This window comes from Watersipora subatra, chromosome 9, assembly GCF_963576615.1.
Source record: "Watersipora subatra chromosome 9, tzWatSuba1.1, whole genome shotgun sequence".
NCBI classification, from domain to species: Eukaryota; Metazoa; Bryozoa; class Gymnolaemata; order Cheilostomatida; family Watersiporidae; genus Watersipora; species Watersipora subatra.
The window spans coordinates 3,913,708-3,934,120 of NC_088716.1; positions in this window are offsets into that span (position 1 = coordinate 3,913,708).

A 20,413-nucleotide genomic window follows, 5' to 3' on the forward strand; every position below is an offset into this window, starting at 1 on the left:
ATGTCCAGCTAAAGTTAACATTAGGAAATTGTACAGATTTCCTGCTTACCAGGTATCATACATACACTTCTTGAATGACGTAAACCTCTTGCAAGCACTAGTTGTTTGCATTGTTTTTTTTCAGTATCAGACATCTAACAGTGCATGATGAAAAATGTTGGAATTTTGGACAAATGATGCATGATATTGAGATATCATTGTAAGATTGGGACATTTGATCAATGAGATTATGTCATAACTAATATTTAACAAATATTGCAATATAGCTAAATCAAAACTGTGACAAAATTTCCTCTTCATATCTCAAACTTGCACTCATTTCACATTTGTCAATCATATTTAAACCTTCCTTTATACCAGAGCTCATGTGTCTAACTATACCTTACTTTTCCCCTGATTTTGGGGAAAAAAGTTCTGCAGGCCTCACTATATGAGTTATTAATGGAAATCTTCACAGCTGTGGATATGGTTACTAAGCTCAGAAGGACCAGCTCAAATTTGGAATTTCCCTCATCGAAATATATCATAGATAGGTGATATATTGGAGACCAGAACTCATAAAATTAGTTCATATGCCAATGAGAAGATGGAATTTTGGGCATCATGCTATCAAAATTCTGTTCTTATTTTGCAAAGGTCATCATAAAGACTAGGTGGAAAAAGGATCAGCTATCAAAACACCTTACATCAACATTAAATCCCTCATATGAGACTGTATATGAAGTGTCCTTACCCCATGTCTTGTCCATGAAAAACATCTTTTGAGAAAGTTATATTGTGATATGATAATCGGTGTTCCTTCAAATATTACCCCATATTTGTGTGGTGCATTTTGCCTATAATACTCGAAAGAACTCACATGTTGTATCTCTCCCACAAAGCAGTCATCTGACAGTTTATTATCAGGTGGAGGATGTTTCCAGCCCTTCATGCTGAGTAATTATAATGTATTTGGCATGTTTTGTTTTAGGCCGCTGAACTTGTAGCACCAGTGGATCATTGCGTTAATGAAAAAATTCATCAATTAGCTAGCCAAGGCGTTTATACGCTGCCAAAGATGAGGAAGCATTTTTGTGATTATGCATCAACTAACTTCCTTCCTTCTAGCATCCAGCATGAACAAGCACTTATACCCTGATGACCGCACCATAAAGAATCACACTGAAATAGCTTTTTCAGAAACAATGTGAGTGTCTCAATCTTCTGCTGCATGCATGATGCTGGCATGCGCTGTTGAAACACCCAACAAACTCAATCTAATAAATTGGGTATGTTTAATTTGTAACTTCAAACTTTAGGAAACACTGACGGAAAAATCACTAAGAATATTAGAATTTTAATTCGAAAGACAAATGTTTGCTGTTGGGGTCTCTCCTTGTTGAAAAAGCTTACAGTTTATTTTGTCAAACAAAGTATAGGCCATTTTCAACAAGGAGAGACCCCAATAGTAAACATTCGGGGGTTGCTGTTGGAGTCGATGTTTGCAAAGTAAAACATTGTTTAACAAAACAAAACAGATGTTTCAATATTTTTTAAATTTGTTTTAAACCAAATAAGACTATTTTCGACAAAAATTGTCTCACTTTTTCCTGACTAAAATAATTTTTTGAGCAGTTATGTTTTTCTTTCAAAAATAGATATTCAATCTGATCAAAAAACTCTGAAACTCTCTCTAGAGAAGGAGTGGCAGGACCAAAGTGCAGCTGAAGTTCAATTTTGAAAACCCTCGAATTGCTATAGCTTTGTCTTCTTTACCCGGACCGATCATCAAAAGCGAATGCTTTGCAGATATGGCGACGAAATAAGCTTTATGGATGTGACAAAACAAACCTCCAGATAAGTTCTACCTTTGTTGTGGTAGTGAAGACTAATTTTTATTATTAGGTAAGCCATTTATGAGATAAAAAATTGCAGCCTAGCTTTATATATGCAAAAGAAATGTCCTTAAAAAAATTTGTGTTCCAGTTGACTATTAATAAGTAGCACACTTTTGACAGTAAGCCTAACCAACACACATATTGGTCTGTGGTCACTCACTTTCCATTTTGCCAGTGTACATTTCCTGAAAGGGATGATAAAGGTATAATGACCATTGCCGTATTGCCTTATGGTGAAGTGATAAAAAGAAGCAAGCACTTTATTGGTACTTGTACTTATGACATGCCACTATGCTAATTATAACAAATGGTGGCAACATTTATTCTGGAGCAGAAAATGAAGAAACGTATACGCATGGCTCTGAATAAAATAAAAGAATGAAACCCATTGTGGAAGCCAAAGTTTTAATGACGAACTATTCACAGGCCAAAATAGCGGCACTAGATGGGTCTTTTCCAGGTAGAAACATTATTTTCATCCAATCTAATGGTACCATCAACAAAGCAACATCAACTGCGTAATATTAGCATTTTTGCTTTACTATTAGCAAAGTGCAAGTGATATGTGAGCAGGCCTAACCCCCGAATCTTTAGACAATCATTTTGTAGCAAATCATAAAAACCATTTAATTTGTCTGACTGTGGGATACATTGTGTACATACTGTGCATTACACATTGCTTTGTATATGAGTGTAAAAATATTGTTATAGTGATTCATTCTGAGTAGTAGATGGTTGAATCTTAGTAGCATTATCTAGCTTGAAGGCGTACCCACATACCTACATGTACATGGGATTTCTGCTGCAATTTCATCCCCATTAACCTGTTCTTACATTGCCCTTTGATATGCAGCGTGTTTCTCTTCAATTAAGTTGTGCAAGTATTACTCTGTGACACTCATTGCGAACAGGCATGACTGAAAAACTTCAAAAAGACCAAGATGGGCCTTAGCGATGCCGAATATGACATACTCTTATCGCAGATGAGACAAATCGCATGGGCTAGGTACATAATCTGTGATTGTGTCAGGAGTATCTACATTTCCAGAGGAACGTGTTTCTGACAGCTCTTCAATGCACTCAGTTTACACTGCATGTCCATGTCTTGTTTCAAGTAGCCTTAGTTGCTGAAGGCGTTTGAAAAGAAAACTTTCATAACATTCCGTAAAAGATTAACGTACAACCTGAATGGTCTGTCTCAGGTTTTTTGTCCACATGCAAATTCCAAATAATGCAAACTCTCACAACCTGATTCACATTCAGCTCACAGTCAGTTTTCGTATTTGCTATCTCATCTTAAAACTTCCTTACACTTGCTTTCATAGTCAAAGAGCATTAACCTTCTGAGGTGATATCATGTTGTGTGGTTCCCATTGCTATTACAGTAATACTTCAACTTACAAGTGTTCCAACATACGAGAAACTTGAGATACGAGCCAGCTTTTAAGCAAGTTTTAGCACTAACATACGAGCCATGTTTGAGATGCGAGCACGTGAGTCAGTTGCCAAGTATGCCGGAGGTGTTTTATGACAACAGCATCAATCTGTATTTTTCAGCTGCATATGTTATACTTTTGTACCGTGTTTTTGTGCGCATTTTTAGTGCAGAATTATGTGAATTAAAAGTAATGTGCGTAGACCGAAAGTTTGCCAGTAAAATGAAAAGTAATTAAAAAAAAGCAAATTATAACAATTGATATTAAACAAAAAATTATTGAGAAATATGCGAAATGTGTATGCATGATTGAGCGAGCTCAGCAATATGACAGAAATACATCCACAATTATCAAACAAAAGGATTATATTCAGGTCATTTAGCTCGCAAAAGGACTAACCGTAGTTTCTAAACGGCGCAGCGATCTTCACCACCGCTGATGGAGAGACCGCTCAGGCATTGGATAAAAGATAAACAACTGGCCGGTAACAGCGTAACTGAAACTACGCTATTTAAAAAGGCCGTTACTATCTATCAAAACTATAAAAATATTCGGACAAGTTGGCTAGTGGTCAAGCATTAAACCTTTGTGACGACACAAAGGTTCGTCCTAATCGCAACACGTGGAAAGGGCAACAAAGGCAAACGTCATTAGATAGGTTCATCTTAAAACGGCTGGCTAGTCGTGAAAGCAAAACAAAGGAAAAATTAGCTAACTAGCGAGAAACTTCAACTATGAACGCCAAAGAAGTTTTAATTACGTCAAGTTTAAAATGAAAGTTTGCTTTTAGATTTGCTTGCAAGTTTGTCTTTTAAGACTTTGATAAAATCCAAATTTATCAAAGTCAACTGTTGTAATGAAGGATAACTTATATATTATAAAGGTCTGGCCCCGGTAGCTGAGCCAGCTTTACTTTCCTAGCAAGGCGGTGCAGTCTGAACGCTGGGCCTTCTCCTCGTCGGCCTGCCTGACACACCTAGTGGTCTTATCAGGCCGTGGCTGGTTGCCCTCAGTTCAGGCTCACTTAGAACGCTAGCACGGCCTGCTCTCTGAGGCCCTATCTTGGCTAATTGAGGTCCCGGCTAGCTTACTGGAGGGCCTGATCTTCAATGCTATCGCATTTCTGATCAGGTCCGGTCGTAACGCAGCCAACCCCTAGCCTTCCTTAGGCGCCTCCCAAAGCAGTTCGTAATTGAAGCCAGATCGGTTCTGGCAGAAGGATCTTTACCAAGCCAACCAGGCAGGCATCAAACGTAGGCAGTTCGTGAGAATAAAAGTAGTCTATTTAATGTATATCAACACATATGCAACTTCGTGTTTACAGTATCAAATTCATAAGAAGAGTCCCCATGAGTTGGCCTGTGCCTACTCCTTATATACCGTTTACCCCGCCCACTTATATAACAATTATGTAACATCCATTGTATCGTGTCAGGCCTGTGAGGCAAGCCTAGACAATAGATATAAGCGTATGCTGGCAGGCCTGCGAAGCAGGCCCAAAATACAGTATATAACATAATAGGGTCTGAAGGGTGTACACAAGAGTATTATACAAAAAGAAAACACACATAAAGTTACCACAAGGTATTTGTCCAGTCCTCCACAATATCCCTCTCTGGCAAATGCTAGCGTTAGCTGCTATTGTATGTATTTAATTTTATATTTTAATCAATCACATTTTCTTGCATTATTTTTATTCTTGCTTTTTGAAAGCAATTGGTAAGTTAGGACAATGACCAACATGTTCTTTCTGTTACAATATCTTGTTTTGAGAGTTTTATTTGCATTTTTCAGAGTTTGGAAACCAATAAATATATATTTAATTGTTCTATATATAAATAAATTGCACCAACATGCGAGTAAATTGACATACGAGCTCACTCTCGGAACGCATTAAGCTCGTAAGTTGAAGTATGACTGTATTCTATTGCATTATGTTCCATTGCAACAAGTTATGACCAATCAATAGTCACCACCACACCCCATCTTTGGTTTTCGGTTCTGCATAGCCAGGTCCCCGGACGACTGCTCGTGTAAACAGAGGCTGATACAACAAGGATCCCTATGAACTAAACTATTACCATCCTTCACCCATTGATTATTCTGTATGAACTGCCACACAGCATTCTCTTTAGCTGCCATCAAAGTCAATTTCTCCTGTTGTGTAGAATTACCAAGAGGTATATTCAATGTAAGACATGGGTGTAACATAGGCAGTAGAACAAAGAATTTAATAATCATAATCTCTCAGAGCACTTGACTTTGCCATTTCTATGTGAATTGATGCTACTAAATTCCTCGTGTGACAATTAAACATGTATTATACCTATTTCAAGTCATTGCATTTTACAGCACTTCTGAAGCTCAGATGGAAGCTATACAGGCGGTTCAGGAGCATAAAACTTGGGTTGGCGAGAAGCACAGGGAGCTTAGAGAGTATACATGCAATGTTTGGCTTGATAAAAATGTAATCAAGGTACCGGGTTCTATTCTACGTGTACTTGAAGTGGTACTGTTTTCTGCAATTGCGTGAGCTCGGGCATGCTTTACAGGCCTGAAATACGCTCTTATTATCAAAATAAATATATTTGTACAACAAATATTGAAGATTCCTATTGACACATTCTAGTTGGCCAAGTGTGGTTCTGCAAACAAATTGTCTGGCTTTTGTTGGAAATACTTACATTGATATTCAGATACAGGAGACCGTTTGGCTTAATTTATGTAACACATTATTTTTGCTTTTTCAGAAATGAACAAGCTGTTATTGCAAAAATTCAAGCGCTTAGAAAGGAGTCCACAAACAATGGTGTAGAGCGATTGAACGGAGTGTTCAAGAACGGTATTTTGAGAAATCGCACTACGAATACACTGTCTATGACAGTTCGGATTCTTGTGAAAACGTTCTTTCCATCCTTACACAAAAAGTTAGTATTATTTGCTGTATTCAATAATGATCTTGCAAACAAACTCTCAGTTGCGTTCAACAATGGATAAATTCTATTCTAAGATGGGCAGAAAAATGTTTTGCATTTGAAGGTACCATAAGCGAATGTGGCATTATGAGAACTCCTCGAACATGTTCATTTCCTGTTTGGTGCTCCATCTGAATGATTAGGCAACTCTGCATTGTCTATGCCTTTAAATGTGTGTTTTCTTGCTGATAATTTGCGGGAAGATTAATGCTACATTACGTTCATTTAGGTAATACATTTTTTTAAATCGTCGTTGAGAAAGTAAAAAATTGCATAATGCAATTTTTTACGTTGGCAAAATATATCATTGCAAAGTATCTTCTTTGTTTATATTGAAAAATTTTCACTCGGTGTGTGAATTTACTAGAAGTGGATTACATTTCTCATCGCATAATTTTACGTTACATTAACTTATATTTTAGCTAACCATGGGTAAGTGTCTATCATCTAATCCCCAGATGCAATGCACTATAATCAAATAACTAAGCCTGTCTCTTCTCTTCCATAAACCTTATTTTGTCTTTTTGTTTGCACTAACTAGTAACGGCAACACTAGCACTCTGTGACATTGAGGATTATCTATAATCTTTTAGGCGGAGTAGACTGGAACAATGTAAACACATGCCTCAATCTGAGAATTGGTTTCTCTCAAAAATGCATTGACTTATTTAGGCTGGCTAATATTTCCTCTTGAAATGGTGTGTTTTTTTCGTTGATATATTTTTTTCTTATCGTATTTGGTATATAGGTAAATGTGAGGATTGGTTGACACTCCTGCATATGGCACATGAGTAATTGGAATTTGAGTATCTTGGGATCCAATGACACCCATGACTGCTGTCATACCTTTCCCATACAAAGCTCTACACAAGCTCCTGCTTTGTCCATGCAACGCTCGTACAAGGCTCTTATGTTTGGAGTGCACTTCGATTAGATGAGCGTTGTCTGGCACCTTGTATACGCCTTGCAGGCCGCAGTATCAGCACAGTTAGTTTTGTGTTTCTAAGGCCTATGAAAGTGGCAGTAATGTTGGCAACTGCAGTATATTGTAAAGGATCTGACTCCGGTAGCTGAGTCAGCTTTACTTTCTAACAAGGGAGTCGCAACCTGGGCTACTGGCTGACCTTGTCCGAGGCCTGATTGACCTGCCTGTGGCGGTCAAGTCAGTCCAAGACAAGAATCTAGTAGTCAGACTTGCTCCGAAACCAAACCCCCGGCCTGCCTCTGGATCTCTATCCCAGGCTAGTCTGGATCCACTAATGGCTGGTCTTAAGACTGGATCTCTAGTGCCATGGCACACCCGATCGAGTCTAGACAAGGCCGTGGATCGCCTCCTAGCCTTCTTAGAGTCACCCTGGCAGTTCCGTCTGTTGGTTGCACTGAGCCTGCTTGTACAATCGGTGAGCCAACCAGACAGGCGTCAATAGAAGCAGTTCGTATGAGTATATAGCAGTTTATTATCGATATCTTCAATACAAATATGCACAAGTATGAGTGAAATCAAGCACACCTTGCCTGTCTATCGCGCTGGCTTATATAGCCAGCGCCTATCGTTTAACTCCGCCTACTGATCTATTTATATCACAAAGGAAATGCCAGATACAACATGATGGTTATGTAACAAAAAGGCAGTTCAGTAATACAAGGGCAGTTCAGTGATACAGTTATATAATAAAAAGGCAGTTCAGTAATACAAGGGCAGTTCAGTGATACAGTTATATAATAATAAAAAGGCAGTTCAAGCATGCAATAAGGGAAGTTCGAGAGGTTCGGTTAAATGATAGTGCGGATATATATATGAGTGCAGTAAATAGTACACAGGCATGTCCCGGTCCTCCACAATATTACTTAGTAGTTGGGAAGAATTATTATAAAGATATGATGTATGCTTCGAAAACCAAAATATGCTACTCACCAGTAAAGAATTGTATACAAACTACAAAGATCCGACTTTAAAATTAAATATCTCACAACCCATAGTTCGCAAGAAGCGACTGGACCAACCAATGTTGATGTTTGAATAGCTTTCATTTCTGTAATTTTTAGCGCTGATAGATAAAAAATTCATAAATTAGGGCATTGGTCGTAAAATAAGAAAGTTTGTCATGCTTTTGAGATAAAACAGGATGTTGTACATGTGCACATCACTCCTTAGGCAATATCCTCTATATGTGATATTTGGCATTGTGGTATCAACGATATACAGCCCCCCAAGGATAGCCGACGGCTCTCATATGGGTGGGGTTTAATGATGGAGCTCTTTTGGGATGAACCCGAACACGGCACACGAACAAACAAATATGCTGAATAAAGCGCCCTGCAAATTTACAAATATTATGAACTGTAGTGGTTATTTTACTTATCTGTTGAATTCATTTTGTTGTCAAATAAATATAGTATTCCAATATTGTCACCATTATGATCAGTCAGTTGCCATTCGCAAGCATTCGTGATATTAAAAGTCCCAATTGTAAAATAGCTCAATTTCGGTTTTGTATTTAGATTTTGAGTATGAAAACTACACTGCACAGTTTTGCTTGCTGTCCCATCTTATTGGCCAGGTAAAACAATGTGATAACAATGAAAGACTTTGTCATTTTCTATTAGGGGTGGCAACATATTAATCAAAAACTAGGAAAAAAAGGCCGCTGTTCAGTTAATTTTGGGTAAATTATATTCAACTTTAAGCATATACTATGACATTAACCAATTTTAAAATTACTAAAAGTAGGTAATTTGAAATGTTTTATTTCGTATGGATCCATTATTTTGGTTAGGTAGCTTATCACCCCTACATTGTAGAAGTTTAAGGTTTGCTATGATGGACCGCGGGTCTACTGACTGAATGAGCTAATTAAACGATAGCAGCGAGTCGTGTTTTCCAAAACCTAACAGGGTAACGCGATCGCCCCGCGAGAATTGTGTTTGCTCCAAAACCCAGGCTAGCACGGTTCTAACTGAGCTTCATCATTAAACCCCGCCCATGTGATAGCCGTCGGCTATCCTTGTGGGGCTGTATATCATTGGTGGTGTTCACTACGTAGAAAAGACAACTCTCGCGTTTTGATAAGTATTTTATTACGGAGAACCCACTTAAAAATGTTTAATTATGATGCATTTGTACAATGATTGTATTCAATAGGTACTGTATGGGAAATGTCTCACTATCAGCACTCCACAAGCCCTATGATATTTGCTCTCTTCCTTTTCTGCAGGAGCGACCGAAAGAGCTGATAGACTACTACCTAGAGGCTGAATCTCCCAGCACATGTATATATGTGACATAGATTGAGGAGGTCTCTGAAGTACAATTTAGAGTTGGGTTATTTAAAAACCTGGTAGACATTTCCCTTTTTAGTTGTGAGTGTTTTTCCTAGCTAAACCATAACTTTCCCTGCAAACATATGTTGGTGGTCTGTCGACAATTCAATGGGAATATACCTATGAACTATTTGTCCCAGCTCTAGTTTTGTATAGACTAGGAGATTGTTGCATCAGATCATTGTACTAGCATAACTGGTAAGATATGTAAGATATGTTGTCAGATGCAAATGACTGATTTCTCCGCTTAGTCACAATCTCAGATGCACCAAAATCTCTTGTGGACCACTCGCTAAAAGTCTTGCTGGTCACTGTCAAGAGCTGTTAGACTACACCTGCTCGCATACCTATTTAATTCCTGACCAAGACAGGCTTTCCAATCTGCGAGATATCTTGAGGTTAGCTTCATTGATATGCCAAAGGAGTACAAAAAAGTAGACAAGCTAACTATACACAACATCCAGAAAGACTCTAAGGTACAGATGCTATAGTATGGTTTTTTACATTGATTTGAAAAATATTATTTCTTCTATCAATTTTAATTTGTCTTATTTCTGAAAAAAACTATCTGGTAACAAAAACATGTACGCATATTTATATTCTCGTAAGCCTAATATCAGAGAATGCAGTAAATGTAAATCTACATTGCTGTGAGGGTTGTGACATGCCTAAGCTGTATTCGACACTTCGATTTCAGTCTCATGGTACATCAAAGTTCATAAAAAACTTTTTCTTATTTTATTTCATCTGCACTCTCATAGAAACTTTCATAAACATCCAGTATAATTGCAAAGAAACAAGGACTTGATTAGAATGCTCATATACCATATCCGTGACCCGATAGCCAGTAAATTGTGTGGCTATTTGTCTCATATTTCTTGAAAATTTCTTATCCTGAGGCTTCACACATTCCCCAGTTTAGCAGTATATCGCAGGCTACACCTTTAGTTAAACTTGGGCGTGATATTTTACTTTACAATTGATACTTCACGCCAAAAGTTTGCAAAAACAGTCACCAAAAGCAACATAAAATGAATGCTTATTTTGGAGCTCTAGCAGCAAGGCCTTTGTTTGAATTCTTTTGCAAATTTGAATTTAGTTGGTTTGTGTCCACAAATAGAAAAATACTATACATGTGCACAATTTCATATATTTTGTCACATTATGTCGATATACATAATTTACGTATTGTTTATATTTTCAGTCACATAATCCAACGAAAAAATTACACATTCAATACAATATATGTGATAGTAACAAGGAAGTATTGCTCACATAACCAGCAATAAAATCTTAGACAAATTGTGCAATATCACTTATGGTTAAATGTGAAATTTCATTGGTAGACGCATTTTTAAGCCTTTTATAACCCTTAATTAGTAGCTAAACAAACGTGAAGTTATAGTAAGATAATGCAGAGATACCACTTGTGTAGGAAGGATTAGGTTTCAGAAATAAGTTGTTGGCTGCCAACTGCGATATTTGTTTAAGTTGCCTGTTCACACCAAGGCAAACGTTCGATATCTTGAGTATTCCGATTCACAGCTCAAGGTAAGGACGTAACGCAGTGCTTGCTCAGGACGGGTAGGAGTAAGAGCAGAGGCTATGCGAGCTTCTATAGATGTGGGGAGCATCTACGAAACACCATACACAACAGCATTATAGATGTAACTCAGACACATGATATTATTTTTATGCCTGCTAGTCTGGTGAGTGGTAATATTGGAGTAACTCAGTTTTAAATATACGTAGAACACGTAGCATGATGCTTTTGTGTCACTTCAGTCAAAGTGGTAAGTGTCTAAATAAGAGACAGAGTTGTGCAGGGATGACCCCGCATATGTGATTCAAGATTTGTAAAGCATATCAAATCACTGGCATTCAATTTGCTTCAAATCGAATCACTTAGACGAGTAACTGCTCAGCTTTCAAATAAAATGAAATTAAAACCATCATCCGCTATGTAATTGATGGTTTTAATTTGATTTTTAATATACAAGCTGTGACAGCGCGCTATGCTGCCCTAAGGTGGCTTTTGACTCCTAAAGCCTAAAGTACGCCAGAGATGGAGAGAGAGTCGTGTCTTATGAGCGTTTATTAATATACTGACAACAAGTACGAGGATTATAAAACCACAAGTGCAGATCTAATAAAACTGCATGCTTTTATATAGTTTTGACAGCACAAAACACGTGATTTATACTAGAAAAATGAGCCAAACACAAGATACATTAAGGAGACAAGAATGAATAATATGTTTATAATTTTGTTAGGTCACAACGGTCAGACAGAGGAGATTCACATTGGCACAGAGGGCAACTGAGTGATTTGCAGCATGATGGTAAAGCGTACACAAGCAGTCAGTGCATTGACGCTATAGAATGAGGGTATTACTTACATCCACTGTACACAGATAGTGGTCACAACCCTTCGAATGGAATTTTAACTGTCATATAAGGGTACTATCGCAATGTTTGAGAGTCAAGCTTGACATATCTTACACCTTCCTCCTTAGATGACGTCACGGGCGTAATTCTTTTCTAGAGGGGTTGTTGGTTGTTGATTTGTCATAGTTATTGGTGGGCGTCATGTGTTGACATAGCTAAAGTATCGTTTGTATAATGACCTCTGAATTGTTTGTATAGTAACTGTTTGTTTGTTGTATGTCTGCCATTGTACCATAATTTTCGCGAATACCCAAACTTGTATGCTACAGGATGTCCCCTGATATATCTTGTCGATGACTCACGAATTGCTATGCGCTGTCAGCATGTATCTTGTAATTATAGTTGCCGCTTCCTAGGAATAAAAAATAAGAAACACAGTATACCCAAAACTAATACAATATGCAATTAAAAAAAATCCTATCTAAGTGAAGCCTTACCCTACTTGTCAGGCCTCAAACTAAGGTTATAAAAAAATTAAAATTTTACGCATATGTAGCATTTGATTCTAATTACTCCTTTTTTTGTTTTACTTCCATCCACTCACAAAAATGGTACATAACAAGTAGATATGTCTAACACAAAACAATCCATAAGCAGTAGCTCAAAAATCAAGTATATTGGCTGCACAGCTCACTAAAACCAACCCATCATTTATGTAGTGTTTGCAGAGGGTGTCAAAGTTAATCACGTAACCCTGAAGTGATGGCAATTTTAACTTAACTCAGATTTGAGTGGTCCTGCAGTATGTTGGCATTCCATTCGTCAGATGGCTGTGAATATACTGATATTGGTCTGGTAGGCTGGAAATCTTCTGCTTCTATATGTTGGTGTCTAGATTCCTGTTGCTAAAGGAGGGGAACCGAAACTGCCAGCTAACTCAGCTGACAATGAGAGTTGTATGCTCTTTACACACACGAATTTAGAGGACCAATTTAGACTGAGATTCACCTCAGATAATTAAATTTCTCAAATAAATGAATCCAACAAGCCATTTTGTGGAACTCAATCATTACCTCTGCAGATAGCTAGATTTTCTTTACGTTCATAAAATTTACCTTTCAAACTATTTTCATTTACTATTACAGTCATTCTTATCTTCTGAATCCTGCTTTGTCCATTCTTGGTTTTATGCTGCTGCTCCATGACTCTACTAAAAATTGATTGTTCTAATCGAAATCTGACTGATCTTGATTTTATCCAACTTAATCCTAACTATTATCCGCCATATCGCTTTATTGATCTCCATGGAAATCATAAATTAACCAAAATTACTCTTCCCACTGATTTACTAGCAATTTCTTCCAATTCACGCCTAATCATCACACGAGGTATGTATAAGAATTAATGTACAGTTACTTAATTAACAAGCATTGGTTCCAATACATGTGTAGCAAGAACATTCTAACGATCATGCGCCTTTTCGTGATAAATTATAAGAGTTGTATTGTATTGTATATTGTGTCTACTTTGATTTTGCAACGCATGATCGCTCAGTAATAGCCCTCCAATCCCTGTTACTGTAATAATACTTACGAGCAAGTGTCATCTTGGATCGCCGCCTTGGTAGTGCGGCTAGCTGTAGTAAAGATTTAATGAAGCTTAGGCACAACTGGTAAGTCTAGTATTAATAAGCAGGTTCCTTTTGTTTTAGCTGATTCTTCTACTGATTTAACGTCAACCACTCCTAATGCCGATCCTACCGTCACAGAAATCATGAACTCTACCAACAATAACTTTACTATCGAAGATGTATCTGCTAGTTTAATCATCAATTCCACTACTATTTCGTTGAAAAATTCATCAAATTCACACCTGATTCTTGGACTATCAATAGGTGCTCCTTTGTCTATTATCATAATTACCGCTATCGTATTAATCTATCGACTTTATATAAGAAGACGGAATCATAATCAGCAACTTACAACTAATCAATTAATCGCTCTAGGACAATTATCTAATATTTCTACAATTATTGACAGCGAATAAGAAGACGTTATGTTTGATCGAAGCCATGATTCTATTCCAACTGCCTAATTTCTTAACATTATTTTCCAACATTATTATTAAATAGGCTTCACTACTGCTTTTAACGCATGGTTGTTAATTACAAATCTAGTTACTTACTGAAGTTTTAACAACTAACTATCTATATACCTATGCATATCCTAAATAAACGATAATGATCATGTCTTTGTTTGAGACGTTGTTCCCATAATCGTGGTTAACATATCTCAGCAAAGCAAGTCTGCTAATGAGATTTGATAGGTCAAGTGTCAATTAGTTTCTAGATTGTCCATTGCCAAAAAATCCGGAGTATGTCACTAGTTTGGTTGTCACAATTTTGCAATGAAAAGCAGAACTTTTATATTGCACAAGGTTGGGTTTATTAAGTTGTAGTGTCAAATTGTATGGGTCATGTGCTGCCGTGGTGTCTGGCAGCATACAAGGTGGTAACTGAGGTAGTTGCAAGTTTGCCACAGTATGTCCCGTTCGACATATCATTGGGGCCTGTGCATAGCATAGAGTTACCAAAAAACATAAAGTCACCTTGAAGAGCATAGTTTGTGACATGTTTAGTTTACTACCAGAGCATGCATATAAATTAGGTGGTCTAGTTGGGTGATATGACTTGATCTCGTTCACATTACCGACACCTGTTGATGCTTTGTTTACTTTAGGAGTGCTAGTTCCTGGCTCAGAGCGCTCAACAGTGTCATCGTCAAAGGTTACAAAGTCGTATATCTTATTCAAACTTACCTTGGAACTTTTGACATGGGCCTTACTCAATGTTTCTGAAGCCTTGTGTTTTGGCGGGAGGCTATTTGGAGTGACCTCTTGTTTATTTACGGAGTGTCCGTTGGCCACATTACAACTATTTGAAGGGGCCTCGCTTACCTGTAAATAGGCTTCTACCACCTCTACTACAGCGACTTCTAACTCAGCATACTCTACTGTTATGACTGGAGTGATCATTACAGGAACCACAGGTATGACCTTTGCTACTTTTACACTACCTGTCTCTACCTGTACCTGGCAGAGCTCCGCATGTTCCTGTACATGTTCAACAGCCATGTTGTCATAAATAACTGTATTGTTGTCACTTACCTGGTTGGGTTTGGATGAAGCAATGGGGGCAGGGAGTGTTTCGAGTGTGGACTTAGCGACTGCAGTTGAAGCATAGGCTCCCTGGGGCTGATAGGTGAAAGGTTGGGGTATGGGTGGCTGTGAGCGTTGGCTGGCCAACCAAGCCTGAAACCATTGTGGCATCTGGCTCTGGTTGCTACCTTGTCTATCTCTAGGGAAATGACTAGGGTGTGACTTACCTGGTTGGGTTCTGAGTAAACCTGATCTTATTAGGGTGTTCTTGTCTAGGATGCTGGTATCTAAGATTACTGGTTTTTCTGTCACAGAATCTAGCTATATGATTCGGCGATCGGCATATGAAGCATTTTCTTGCTGGTTTATCAAAGCGTTTGTTTACACTTGGGTTAGGTCTGACTTGATTGCTGAAGTTGACAGATACATCAGCCACTTGTTTGTCAACCACCAAAGCCGTTTCGACACTAACCGCAGCTTTTAATATTTCTGAAAGTGTTTTTCCCGGTATGCCCATAATTTTGTCTTTTATGTCGGGCCTCAAACCTGCTCGAAAATGTAAGAGAACGTTGGGGTTCTCTTCCCCTGCAGATCAACTAGCAATTATTTTGTGGAACTTTTCGTAATACTCTCTGACTGTCTCATTTCCTCCCTGCCTCACTGCAGAGACTTCCATGGAAATTTGTTGCTCTCCTTTAACTGCGTTTAATTTATTTTTCATAAGCATTTTTACTCGCTGGTACGAAACTGAACTTCCTTCAGTCCTAATTACGTCTTTACGGTATGCCGATGCTAGATCTTTAAGGTATAGTTGTAGGATTAATACATTAGACGATTTTGGGACTTTTTGCAGTAAACAACAAGTTTCAAATTGCATGGCGAAGCTTTCGAAATCGTCATCAAGTGACCTACCTGTGAATTTTAGGCCAAATTTAACCCATTCTCTTCGTAAGTTTGAATCACTTTTACTAGGCTGAGGTATATCAAAACTTACCTCTGAATCGTGGTCTTTTTTGGCATTGCCAGTAACATTGGCCAACTTGGCAACTTGTGTCGTCAGGAGCTTGATCATCTCCTCAATTTTCCCGGTCTGTTGCGCTACGCCGGCCAAGGCATCTCTCTGTTCATCGATGGCTTCTCCCACGCCGGCAAATCTTTCGTTGACTTGATCTCTGAACTCGTCAGCTGCTGGTCCTTCAGCATCAGATCACTCCAATTCCTCATCCCGAGAACTTTGTGATCCTTCTTTCTCTGTCATCTCAAATTCTGGCAGTGTCCTTGGGATTCTATCAATTTTATCGAATCCCACTTCTGATGCCAAATGTGACAGCGCGCTATGCTGCCCTAAGGTGGCTTTTGACTCCTAAAGCCTAAAGTATGCAAGAGATAGAGAGAGTCGTGTCTTACGAGCGCTTATTAATATACTGACAACAAGTACGAGGATTATAAAACCACAAGTGCAGATCTAATAAAACTGCATGCTTTTATATAGTTTTGACAGCACAAAACACAGGATTCATACTATAAAAATGAGCCAAACACAAGATACATTAAAGAGACAAGAATGAATAATATGTTTATAATTTTGTTAGGTCACAACGGTCAGACAGAGGAAATACACATTGGCACAGAGGGCAACTGAGTGCTTTGCAGCATGATGGTAGAGCGTACACAAGCAGTCAGTGCATTGACGCTATAAAATGAGGGTATTTCTTACATCCACTGTACACAGATAGTGGTCACAACCCTTCGAATGGAGTTTTAACTGTCATATAAGGGTACTATCACAATGTTTGAGAGTCAAGCTTGACATATCTTACAAAGCTTGGTAATCCATTTTCATAGTGCTTTGATGTCAATTTCATGAGTAGTGATTTGTTCTGATAAAAAAATATGCAAAAAGTATTTGAGAGCATATCTGGAATTGTTATCACCTTTTTGAGAAACTGATAACAAAGTGCCACAACACAATCCGATTCGTAGACTGAGTACTTGGACTAATTTTGCTGTTGTTTTCTACAAGCTAACTCTATGGGCTAAGTCGGTTGAGCAGTGTAGGATCGGAGAAAACATACAAAACTCGGAAATAATTGTGAAATAAAACTACTGTAAAAACAGTAATAAAATAAGAAACTAGCAAAAACAGATTTGCCCGGTACACTAAGATTGTCAAATTAACTGCTAATCACAATGTCCAACGTAAATTTCTGATTGGCTTGATAAAATTAACAAATAATATTCCTTTCAGCGTAAAAAATCATCACAAATAATGCTACTCGGATACTACATTCATAGTACTTTATAAGTTCATGTAGATATAAATACATGGGATATGACTGTTTTTTTATTTTACATGTAGATGAAAGATCTCCAAGAGGAGTTTGCAGGGATTAAGAAATGACAGAGCAAAAACGCTCCCTGATTCTTTATCTACATTGTAGATACGCGTTATCTTGATAGGCATAGAAGAACTTGGTTCCCTATAATAGCTGTGAGTGAACTAGTAATGAGGGGAGGGCATGCCATAGGACACCTATGGCATGCCCTCGACCTCATTGCCAGCTCGTCTGCAGCCATAGAGAACAAACCTATTCTAAATAGGAATACTTATAGATGCAAAATGTGTTGGCCATAAATGTTAGCCGGAATCGATCTGTTTCAGCTTGGTACTGTGCTCAATTTTGAGTGAATATATTGATTAAGTTAAAACAACATACAACATACAAGCATTCATACAACATTCAGGGTTTTCAATACTGATTTTTTTTAAATGACCCAGACTTGTATTCACATATTTCTAAGTATCTACATGTACAAAGTCTGATCAAAAAGTTTCCGGAATGGAGTTGTATACTCATGCATATTTGCACGATGGAAAAAACACATTGCAGCGTTTGCTGGGAAACAGCTCTGGAGTGTTGTCACAAAATTTCAAACTGCTATGACAACGCGTTCTCACGTGAGCCGACGATATGTCAAGGTCTGTCATGTGCTTCTGTCGCTTTTAAAAAAATTTTTAAATGATTTTTTAAACCAGAACAGAGCATTTGCTGTAAAGTTTGTGTAAAATTAAGAAAAACAAGGATATTACGACCTGTAAAATAAAGTTTTGATCATTCCTGAAAGCTTCCTTAAAATCGTTGCAAGCGTGCATCCTGAGCTCGTTTTGATCATCAGTTAGCAAGCTTGGCACAAACTTTGCTGCAACTCATTTAAATTGTTAAAAAATCATTTAAATTGTCAGTTAAAACTTTTTAAACAGTTCAAAAACTAAGTCCAATCTCTCCAGATATTTCTAATAGTTAAACGTTGATCTGGCATGACTAGTGACCTCACACTGTCAATTTATGAGCAGGTTCTGCCGACGCTGGTCTGCCAGACCTCGCGTCATCTTCAGTGCTGTCTCTACCTTCACAAAAAGGTTTTTACCACTCAAAAAAGTGTGTTTTCTTTATACCAGCATCTTCTAAAGCAGTAGTTAACATTTCAACTGTCTGAGTACTTGTTTTCCGTAATTTCGCCCAAAATTTAATGCAAATACGCTGTTCCGAATGATTAGACATGACAGTAAATTCGTTAAAAAAACGACGAAAGAGCCGGACAGACCTTGACATATCATTAGCTCACATGAGAACGCATTGTCATAGCAACCTGAAATTTTGTGCCAACACTCCAGAGGTGTTTCCCAGCTAACCCTGCAATGGGTACAACTCCATTCCGGGAACTTTTGGATCAGACCTCGTATATGTAGCCTTTTTCTGGTATGACTTGATCTGTCATACCAGAAAAAGTCATACTGTGTTATTGTGTTCTGATTTGTGCTTGTTAAAAGCCTTTTATGGCTTTGGTGCTGATGTGGTAGTATTTAAGTTATCTGCGGTATTTTCTCTTTATATCAAATAAAGTACAATTATTCAACTTGACCATTTATCACGATAGATTCATCCGATGACAAAAACAACTATTCCAAAAATGCTAACTATCTCAGCATAATTTTATGTTTTATCTTGTATTTGGGCCTAGTCATCACATCCGCATGATTATCTACACTAATTATATACTTGTATACAACTCATACTTGCAAAGACATATAAAACTGTGGCTTGTTATCATATTAAGTGATACCATATGCCAGTGTTTTTCGAGCCAGAGTGTTGCTTGACATAACCTTTTATGAAAATTATCAAACTTTGATTATTGGATTATAGCATGGTATGGTCGGGCTGTTTAAGAGATGACTATGAGCAAAGCGATCTTAAGCTTGATATTAATTTAGATGCTTTGCGTAAAGCCATGTTTTTGTTTTGCAGTTTGACAAAGCTACATTATTCTGTTTCCTAGTGATCCAATTGATTGGTAATGATCCTAATGTCATAATACAACTAGTAAAGAAAAGGCAATCACTCTGATCACCAGCCAGGTCAGAGTCAAAGTTCCTATTTAACACACCATCACTGGGACTGTAAGTGAGAATATGGCCTGGCTTACCCTTTTTTTTACCTGGGCACACATTTGGCTGCAAAGGCGTGGCTAAGTCTAAATTTCTCTATAAACTAGGTAAGCTTTGATACACTCCAGAAAAGCTCTGGTCATTTCACAGTGATGAGGTCTATAAGAGACTTTTCATAATTTTGCGGTACAAATATTTAGTTTTTCCAATGAAAATGTAATGACCATTATTACCTCTTTGCAAACTGGTTCAGTTGGCAAATAGCCTTCAAAGTATCTGGTCGGCAGATAATTGTTTGCAGCATTTATAACATTCATTCTTTAATTGCGTAAAATCAATTCTTAAAGACTGCTGGAGTTGTTTTTTATTGTGCAAGTTTAGTAAGCCATGCAGAAGATGTTCAATACAGTTGATGAGTTATTTTATTCACCATGCAAAATAATGTAACCAAACCAAAACACAATGATGACATGACCATTTGCTTGAGCATCACATTGAGTGAATAGACAGGAGTTTAAAAAGTGGCCTAAAATCTATTTGGCTTGAAAAAATTGATTAACCTTTCGTTTGTTGAGTTTGATTTTGTGCATTTAGATTTTTATTAAAGCCGCTTTTTTAGTCTATACCACAGTCTTTTTAGTTGACAAGTCAGTTTATCATCATTTGGTTTATCTCACGACCAAATGAGCAGAGCGAAGTTTGGGAGTTTTAATGATAAATGCATGGGCACACAACTTACGAACATTTTTTATCAACAACGTCGCAAACCCTTGTTTCAAAATCTCATCAACTAATTAAACTATCGTTTTGT